This window comes from Schistocerca piceifrons, chromosome 3, assembly GCF_021461385.2.
Source record: "Schistocerca piceifrons isolate TAMUIC-IGC-003096 chromosome 3, iqSchPice1.1, whole genome shotgun sequence".
NCBI lineage: Eukaryota > Metazoa > Arthropoda > Insecta > Orthoptera > Acrididae > Schistocerca > Schistocerca piceifrons.
In genome coordinates this window covers 724,428,764-724,438,560 of record NC_060140.1, presented here as the reverse complement: position 1 = coordinate 724,438,560, position 9,797 = coordinate 724,428,764, and the positions used below count along the sequence as shown (strand labels likewise).

The window sequence follows — 9,797 nt, the reverse complement described above, 5'->3', positions numbered from 1 at the left end:
GATCCTCTTGTGCGTCGTACCAATATCGATAGTTTTCCCCAGAGAGGTCTAGCAAAGCAGTTTCAGAGTGCTTTGCACTTTTTTTCCACCGAGCATTACGAGAGGTCCATTTCGAACCACTATAAAGAAAACTCTCCAGAGTCAATAGCTTCCGCTGACTTGTTCCAAGTGCCACTGCGAATTTCACCGCCACCTTCTAAATACCTAATGCTTTTCGGAACACAACTTGGTGCGATTATGTCCCAGTCAGTGTGGTCTGTTTCATGTTAATTGTGAGAAAATCATTTCATTACCTTGGTGGAATATTCGGCATTGATTCTTGTTCATTTCATTGAGTTTCCTAGTTATTTTCATGGTACTCTAGCGTTGTTCATGTCGAGAGCTGCCATGTGACGCCAGCAATGGAATCTATCAGATGAATTACTTATCGTGTTTTGTTTAAAAATAGTGTATCCATTAAATTCATAAAATTTCCTATCTGATTTAGATCATTTCTTGTTTTTTACCCGGACTAAGATTTTTTCAAGTGACGAACCATATGTAGGAAGTAGTTGTCGCCCTCAGCAATTGTTCGTCTCATTCACTGTAATTACGTCTTCAGATCGGGGAAGTCTGGAATTTATTCCAGTCTTGATGTGCGATTCTCTGTTCAGCTTTCCTGCCATGTTTAGACGAAAATGATGTGGCTAGTGCAGGCTACCTCACTGTGTTGATTTTCAGATTCTATGCGGAACTAATCCTTATTTGACGTTTCTCAAATGGTTTGACGATTATGGCATTTATCACATTTAGTGTAAAAGCTAGATTTTCATTTGAGATCTCTGTAGTTCACGTGTTTAGTTTCAGTGCTGGCGGAATGAACTGCTTCTTTCTATTGGGTTACGTGTGGCTATATTAAATATTAGTGCAGGATTATCCACCTTATACGTAGTTCCTAATTTTTCTTCCCACATCCATAACTTGATCATGCTGGTTTTCCCTGTAATTTTTGCTTTAAACGTGATCATTTTGTAAGTAAGGTACTGTAATTTCATTTTGTTTTGAATGCTAGTTCATGTGTTTACTGGGGAATGTTAACCACCACAGTGAATCACCCGTATTACTGAGACCTGTTTTACTAATATTCCACCTCATTTCACATTTTCCCGCTTCCCTTCTCCCTTCCCCAATAAATAATGATGAATTTTATTAAATTCCAAATGTGAGCTAGGGGACTTTCTTGTTTATATGAGGCACGCTGTACCTACATGTAGTCAGATTACATAATTGGGAGCAATCCGCTGCGTCATTTATTGACAGGGTTTTTCGTGAACAGTGATGGACGGCCGGCATTACAAATACGTTGGATTAGGGTAATATGAAACGTGTTTAGCTACTTACTCCTGCCCCTCATTGAGTATGGACAAGTATTGTAAGTCCGTGGTATATGGCAGTTTCTCTACTCAAAACAGCATTCAGGCACGGACCTCCAAGTTCATTCTTGCAATCAGAGAGGAACAGCTCATGACTCACATTTAGTAATACATAGCACGGTTTTCATTGAGAGAGACGGGGTAGGTAGCTTTCACTTGGAAGTTCCGGCCGAGATAAGGTCACACTTGAGAGGGAGTAGGCACCTTGCGTGTGCGCTTGTGCGTTATAATCTGGCTCGATTACGAGAAACCAGTAGACTGTCAATATATGTAACAGCTTTTCCACTTAAATGATGTCGAACTTAGTCTTATAGAGTCGTTATTCTCGTTGTTCTCGTCGTTCAGAGGATAATCACATGCTGCAAAAAGGTATGGTGTTACGTTGGTAACACCAGTCATTAATAACGGGATCCACGCTTCTTCGTCCCATCACTTTGGTAATTTATTCTCTGTTGAATGGTTCTTGGTTTTTAAGATGAATACAGCGTTAGCAACTTTTACAGTTTCTCAAAAACCACAAAACTGGTTACTTACATACACATATTTGCTACCCCTACAGATTTCAGACCACGACTGCTCATCAGAAAGCATATTCACATTATTAAAATTTTAATATACTGTAAATGAAAAGTAAAAACCTGTGATTTCACCCTGGTAGCACCAGGGATCGAGACGTGGTTGCACGATCCGTTACAGTCATGCGGATAAGATGCCTGTCATCTCGACTGCTGGTGGTACGAGGCCGTTGAGATACAGCAGGGCGTTCCGTATTACCCTCCAGAACCCACCGATTCCATCTGATTTATGAAAGTAATCGAATTTTAATTTATTTTGTATTACAGGCAACAACCGGTCGTCAGTACTCCCATGTACGCAAATCAACCGTAATGACAGTGATTTTCATAAATTACGCAAAATACACTGTTTTAAAATACGTGATACATCTACAATTGGAAGGCAATTTTTAACCGTTTAAAATACTGAAAACGTAACACTGATGGTTACAGTAATATGATCATTACTAGCTCATTAAGGTTCGAACGGCACGTAAAACTGCGTAAAATATTATTCTTTGTATCAAAAGTGTCTTTAAAAAGCTATGATTGACGTATAAATTACGGGAGAGTGTTGTACACATAAAATTTTGTAAAGTGCCTGATTTTAGAATCACATGAAAGAACGCACAATCGACACTTCCACAACCAGTTTCCGTAATTTTTTACTGTTTTTGTTGTTGTGGGACATGAGGTTGTGTTTTGTGCAGTGTCTGTAAATACACTACTGGCCATTAAAATTGCTACACCAAGAAGAAATGCAGATGATAAACGGGTATTCATTGGACAAATATGTTATACTAGAACTGACATGTGATTACATTTTCATGCTATTTGGGTGCATAGATCCTGAGAAATCAGTACCCAGAACAGCCACCTCTGGCCGTATTAACGGCCTTGATACGCCTGGGCATTGAGTCAAACAGAGCTTGGATGGTGTGTACAGGTACAGCTGCCCATGCAGCTTCAACACGATACCACTGTTCATCAAGAGTAGTGACTGGCGTATTGTGATGAGCCTTTTGCTCGGACACGATTGACCAGACGTTTTCAATTGGTGAGGGATCTGGAGAATGTGCTGGGCAGCAGTCGAACTTTTTCTGTATCTTGATAGGCCCGTACAGGACCTGCAACAAGCGGTCGTGCATTATCCGTGCCACGGATCGTAACACATCTGAAATGTAACGTCCACTGTTTCAAAGTGCCGTCAATGCGAAAAAGAGGTAATCGAGACGTGTAACCAATGGCACCCCAGACCATCACGCCGGGTGATACGCCAGTATGCCGATGACGAATACACGCTTCCAATCTGCGTTCACCGCGATGTCGCCAAACACGGATGCGACCATCATGATGCTGTAAACAGAACCTGTATTCATCCGAAATAACGACGTTTTGCCATTCATGTAGCCAGGTTCGCCGTTGAGTACACCATCGCTGGCGCTCCTGTCTGTGATGCAGCGTCAATGGTAACCGCAGCAATGGTCTCCGAGCTGACAGTCCATGCTGCTGCAAACGTCGTCGAATTGTTCGTGCAGATGGTTGTCGTCTTGCTAACGTCCCCATCTGTTGACTCATTGATCGAGACGTGGCTGCCCGACCCGTTACAGTCATGCGGATAAGTTGCCTGTCGTTTCGACTGCTGGTGGTACGAGGCCGTTGAGATCCAGCACGGAGCTCCGTATTACCCTCCTGAACCGACCGATTCCATATTCTTCTAACAGTCATTGGATCTCGACCAACGCGAGCAGCAATGTCGCGATACGATAAACCGCAATCACGATAGGCTACAATCCGACCTTTATCAAAGTTGGAAACGTAATGGTACGCATTTCTCCTCCTTACACGAGGCATCACAACAACGTTTCGCCAGCTAACGCCGGTCAAGTGCTGTTTGTGTATGAGAAATCGGTTGGAAACTTTCCTCATGTCAGCACGTTGTAGGTGTCGCCACCGGCGCCAAAGCTGTGTGAATGCTCTGAAAAGCTAATGATTTGCATATCACAGCATTTTCTTCCTGTTGGTTAAATTTCGTGTCCGTAGCACGTTATCTTCGTGGTGTAGCAATTTAATGGCCAGAGATCCACATATTATTTAAGTGATGCTTTATATATTAAAGCTACATTGAGGATATGGTTAAGTCTTCAGTTACAAGTTGTATGATGAGCAAAATTCTGTCCATTTTTATAACTGATTCCATAACGTGTAGACAGTCCCTCTATACTTTGTCAGTGGTTCACCGCCTTGTACCTTGAAACAGATCTTACGGTGCAAATGAACTGGTTTTCTTCAATGTCTCAACAATTTTCCCCTCTCTCGAAAAGAGAAATTGTGTTAGTTGCCAGACGTCCGCGGTGGCCGAGTGGTTCTAGGAACTTCAGTCCGGAACCACGCGGCTGCTACGGTCTTAGGTTCGAATCCTGCCTCGGGCATGGATGTGTGTGATGTCCTTAGGTTAGTTAGGTTTACTTAGTTCTAAGTATTGGGGACTGATGACCTCAGATGTTAAGTCCCATAGTGCTTAGAGCCATTTGAACCATTTGGTAGTTGCCAACAGCTACAGTTTCAAAACACGTTTAACTCCTAACTGCTTTCTGATAACACTTCTTCTTAATTTGATTTCACAAACAGCCTATTGATGTGTAGCAGAATAATAGTAACGTGTATGCTTTTAACCTCGGGGAAGATCAGTTTGGATTCCGTAGAAACACTGGAACACGTGAGGCAATACTGACCTTACGACTTATCTTAGAAGAAAGATTAAGGAAAGGCAAACCTACGTTTCTAGCATTTGTAGACTTAGAGAAAGCTTTTGACAATGTTGACTGGAATACTCTCTTTCAAATTCTAAAGGTGGCAGGGGTAAAATACAGGGAGCGAAAAGCTATTTACAATTTGTACAGAAAGCAGATGGCAGTTATAAGAGTCGAGGGACATGAAAGGGAACCAGTGGTTGGGAAGGGAGTAAGACAGGGTTGTAGCCTCTCCCCGATGTTGTTCAATCTGTATATTGAGCAAGCAGTAAAGGAAACAAAAGAAAAATTCGGAGTAGGTATTAAAATTCATGGAGAAGAAATAAAAACTTTGAGGTTCGCCGATGACATTGTAATTCTGTCAGAGACAGCAAAGGACTTGGAAGAGCAGTTGAACGGAATAGACAGTGTCTTGAAAGGAGGATATAAGATGAACATCAACAAAAGCAAAACAAGGATAATGGAATGTAGTCTAATTAAGTCGGGTGATGCTGATGGAATTAGATTAGGAAATGAGGCACTTAAAGTAGTAAAGGAGTTTTGCTATTTGGGGAGCAAAATAACTGATGATGGTCGAAGTAGAGAGGATATAAAATGTAGGCTGGCAATGGCAAGGAAAGCGTTTCTGAAGAAGAGAAGTTTGTTAACATCCAGTATTGATTTAAGTGTCAGGAAGTCATTTCTGAAAGTATTCGTATGGAGTGTAGCCATGTATGGAAGTGAAACATGGACGATAAATAGTTTGGACAAGAAGAGAATAGAAGCTTTCGAAATGTGGTGCTACAGAAGAATGCTGAAGATTAGATGGGTAGATCACATAACTAATGAGGAAGTATTGAATAGGATTGGGGAGAAGAGAAGTTTGTGGCACAACTTGACCAGAAGAAGGGATCGGTTGGTAGGACATGTTCTGAGGCATCAAGGGATCACCAATTTAGTATTGGAGGGCAGCGTGGAGGGTAAAAATCGTAGAGGGAGACCAAGAGATGAATACACTAAGCAGATTCAGAAGGATGTAGGTTGCAGTAGGTACTGGGAGATGAAAAAGCTTGCACAGGGTAGAGTAGCATGGAGAGCTGCATCAAACCAGTCTCAGGACTGAAGACCACAACAACAACAACATGCTTTTAATTCGAAAGTGAAAATATTTTCTCGTTTGCTACACTCTTAAATCTGATTTTATACCTTGGAACAATTTTTCACATATAAAAAAAAACCTTACTTTTCCAGAATAATTACTTTACTTTCAAAAAAAGTCTTCAGCACACAAAAAGTGAATGCTGTCATCTCACACTGGAATTACAAAAGACGAGAGCTGTTCGGAAGGTAAGGTCTGATAGGTCGCAAAATGAAAGTCACAGTGCAAATCAAAGGATTTTTATTCACCACACTTAGCCACACCTTCCAGGTACCTCTCTCAATAGTCACCGCTCAGACTGAGACATTTGTCGTGGCGTTGTACAAACTTTCCACTATCCTCATCGCAGAAAGCAGCCGACTGTGCTTTCCGCCAATTCTCTATGGTGGTCTGCCTTTCCTTGTTTCTGCCAAAATGTTGTCTTCGTAGCCAGCGGCTCATATGAGTAGAGATGAATAACGGAGGCAGGCAATTAAGGGCTGTGTTGCGGGTAATCAAACACTTCCCATAGGAAACGCTGCAGGAGCATCTTCATTGCCCCAGCAGAATTCCGCTGAAAATTGTCTTGAGGAAAGAAATGAATGACATTTATGTTATGTGGGTTGCATAGCTTCAGGTGAAGTCTCTCAACAGATTCACATACTTGGCGGCGAACACTGTTGTTTTAGGCATTTCTACGTGTTTACTTTGAGCTCTGAACTGAAAAGAGCGATGTGAAGCCATCGACAGGCACACTAAAGACAATGCTCAAAACATTTGTGCGTAGTTCCATTGTATTTTCACAGCTGTTTTCATTTCGCCCCTAATCGGACCTTACTTTCCCAATATGCCTCATATACAAAACTTCTATTACAGGTGAAAGTCACTCTCAAGTAGGTATTGAGAATGACGTAACCACCACTTAAATAAACCAAATTAAGGTACTGTTTCAGTATAATTCTGCTATCAGGCCAGTAGCCTATGTGTGACCGATTATAAGAAAAATAAGAAATAGTGTTGCGATGCTGAAGGACGCTATAAATACGACCATAGCACAAACGATCTATTCGCAATAAACATCGAAAATGTACCCAGATGCACGTTTTTCATGTCAATACAAATACATCACCATGTTCAGTTTCATTACGATGGATAATTTCCTAATTTCCTCGCCAATCTTCGTCGAATTCCAGCTCGTATTTCGCCTCTGTTTATCAGCAGCGCAAAGTACTTAAATGTTTCTTTCCATTATGGAAACGATAACAGACGAAACAGATAAGTATGTGCTTTCTCATGTTGCTACCATAAAATCCGCCCGCTTCATAGTAGGTGGCGTCAACCTACGAGAGGTGAGGCCCAAAGTAGGTCGCATCTGCTGGTTGTGGCGACCGGCTCGCAGCGGTGCATCCTAACTACTGCCCACTCCGGCTCCAGCCACCACCCCTGTCTCGCCTCTTCCCTTCCCACCCTCACCCTCTCCTCCCTCCCCCCCCCTCACCCCTCCAACCTAGACTCACGCAGCTTCACGCGTAAACCTCAAGGCGCCAGCTGCACGGAGAACAAAGCTTAAGTGAATCGTCCAAGTTCCCCCACTAATGGAACAATTCCAGCAGCCGCTGTGTATTTTACGGCTCAAGTCTAAGTACTTGAGAGCGAAACGCACACAAGCGCTAGCAACAACGGCGCGCATTTGTAGGCAGACGTCTTCGCAGGCGCTGTCCCCCGACCACTGAGTACTGCGACGTAAAGCAGACAACACGACGGCGAAGGATGGCGTCTCGTGTCTCCTGTGAAACACTGTTCACTGTGGACCGGTGACAAGATCTACAACGCAATTCGTTACATATCCACTAGCAACCTTTGCTTTAATCTTTTCTTATTTCTTTCTATCATCCAATAACATACTCCGCTAGTTGTAAAATGTAAAATTTCACGGCTTTCAAAGTCACAATTAATAAAATATCCGGGGCTATTATGCCGTGCTCGAGTAGATTTCGCATTGAAACCCAACGTTTCCTGATTCCAGTATCGAGACTTTTACACATTTCATCAGTAAATTTAACTCCATAGTGGGGTAGCCGGAGGACAGATTGGTTAGTTTTCATGTGGTATCGTTATTTACAATGGTTCCTGTCAATGAGGTGTTGCAACACCTGAATCGGATTTTTCCTCCAGATATTGCATAACTGTTAAAATATTACCTCACGACCATCTATTTCAAACTGAACTGAGAGTTATATGAACAGACGGGTGGCGTGGGTATGGAGAGCCCCGGAATCCCAGTTATATCGAATTTCTTTACGAAAAAATTCGAGAAGCAGGCATTTAAAACTGCCAACAGAAAACAGTATATTTGGTTCCACTATGTGGATGATACGTTTGCACGTTTGTTTTGTGGAGGCGTGGTACAGAGGAACTAGATATCAGGATGAGGGATGATTCCAGAATGAGATTTTTACACTGCAGCGGAGTGTGCGCTGACATGAAACTTCCTGGCAGATTAAAACTGTGTGCCGGACCGAGACTCGAACTCGGGACCTTTGCCTTTTGCGGGCAAGTGCTCTACCAACTGAGCTACCCAAGCACGACTCACGCCCCGTCCTCAGAGCTTTACTTCTGCCAGCACCTCGCCTCCTACCTTCCAAACTTTACAGAAGCTCTCCTGGGAACCTTGCAGAACTAGCACTCCTGAAAGAAAGGACATCGCGGAGACATGGCTTAGCCACAGCCTGGGGGATGTTTCCAGAATGAGATTTTTACTCTGCAGCGGAGTGTGCGCTGACATGAAACTTCCTGGTAGAGCAATTGCTCGCGAAAGGCAAAGGTCTCGAGTTCGAGTCTCGGTCCGGCACACAGTTTTAATCTGCCAGGAGTTTCATGTCAGCGCACACTCCGCTGCAGAGTGAAAATCTCATTCTGGAAACATCCCCCAGGCTGTGGCTAAGCCATGTCTCCGCAATATCCTTTCTTTCAGGAGTGCTAGTTCTGCGAGGTTCGCAGGAGAGCTTCTGTAAAGTTTGGAAGGTAGGAGACGAGGTAGTGGCACAAGTAAGGCTGTGAGGATGGGGCGTGAGTCGTGCTTGGGTAGCTCAACTGGTAGAGCACTTGCCCGCAAAAGGCAAAGGTTCCGAGTTCGAGTCTCGGTCCGGCACACAGTTTTAATCTGCCAGGAAGTTTCAGGAACTAGATAGCTCTCACAAGCATCTCAGCAAGATTAATCGGATGATTCAGTTTACCAAGGCGGAGCCAAGTGGAAGCTTAATCCACGCACACAGATCGTAACTTACACCAGGATTCGAAACACCACCCACAACTAAAGCGAGGCATCGTAAAAACGTTACCGGATAGTCAGAAACATCTGCGAACCAGAGCTGCTTGACGCAGGATTAATACATTTCACCAGAGCATTTCTCAAAAATTGTTATTCGTTCGCTGAGGTGAAAAGAGCGTTAAAACCACCAAGTAGAAATAGTAGCTATGCTCAAGCGCCGGTGACATCGAAAGTTTATCTCTTTCATTAATTTCGTTACTGACCGCATAGGAAAAATCTTGAAAAAGCGGAACAACGCGGTAATCTACAAACCCACCCGTAAGCTACAGGATCACCTAAAGTTTGGCACGGATGCTCACAAAGCGCTGGAAAAAGGAGGAATTTGTAGCATTCCTCTTAGTTGTGTGGAGGTGTTGAAAAAACGACGAGAAGAGCGCCAAGGAAACTGAGAAAGGGGGCAGACTGACAGGTTAGCTGTTGCGGAACGTGCTTGCAGGAGACTATCACATTCATTGTGACAGGATTCAAGTACCAGCAGCCACATGAAAGACTGTACAGAAAGGCTATAGAGATTCTGTAACACCCCAGGAATTTCAATAGGAAGGAATAGGACGTGACACTGAGTGACTTGTGGATACCGGTGCTGAGGAAGATGTGGACCCGTCTGCCACCATGTGGTGACAGCAACAG

At 43.3% G+C, this 9,797-nt stretch overlaps 1 non-coding gene across 1 annotated transcript; it reads right to left on the bottom strand.

The window, feature by feature from the left end:
- Nucleotides 1–8,346: 8,346 nt before the first annotated feature.
- On the bottom strand, nucleotides 8,347–8,421 carry Trnal-caa. Its single transcript has one exon. It is a non-coding gene; the product is annotated as a tRNA-Leu (tRNA).
- Between the last annotated feature and the right edge of the window lie 1,376 nt (nucleotides 8,422–9,797).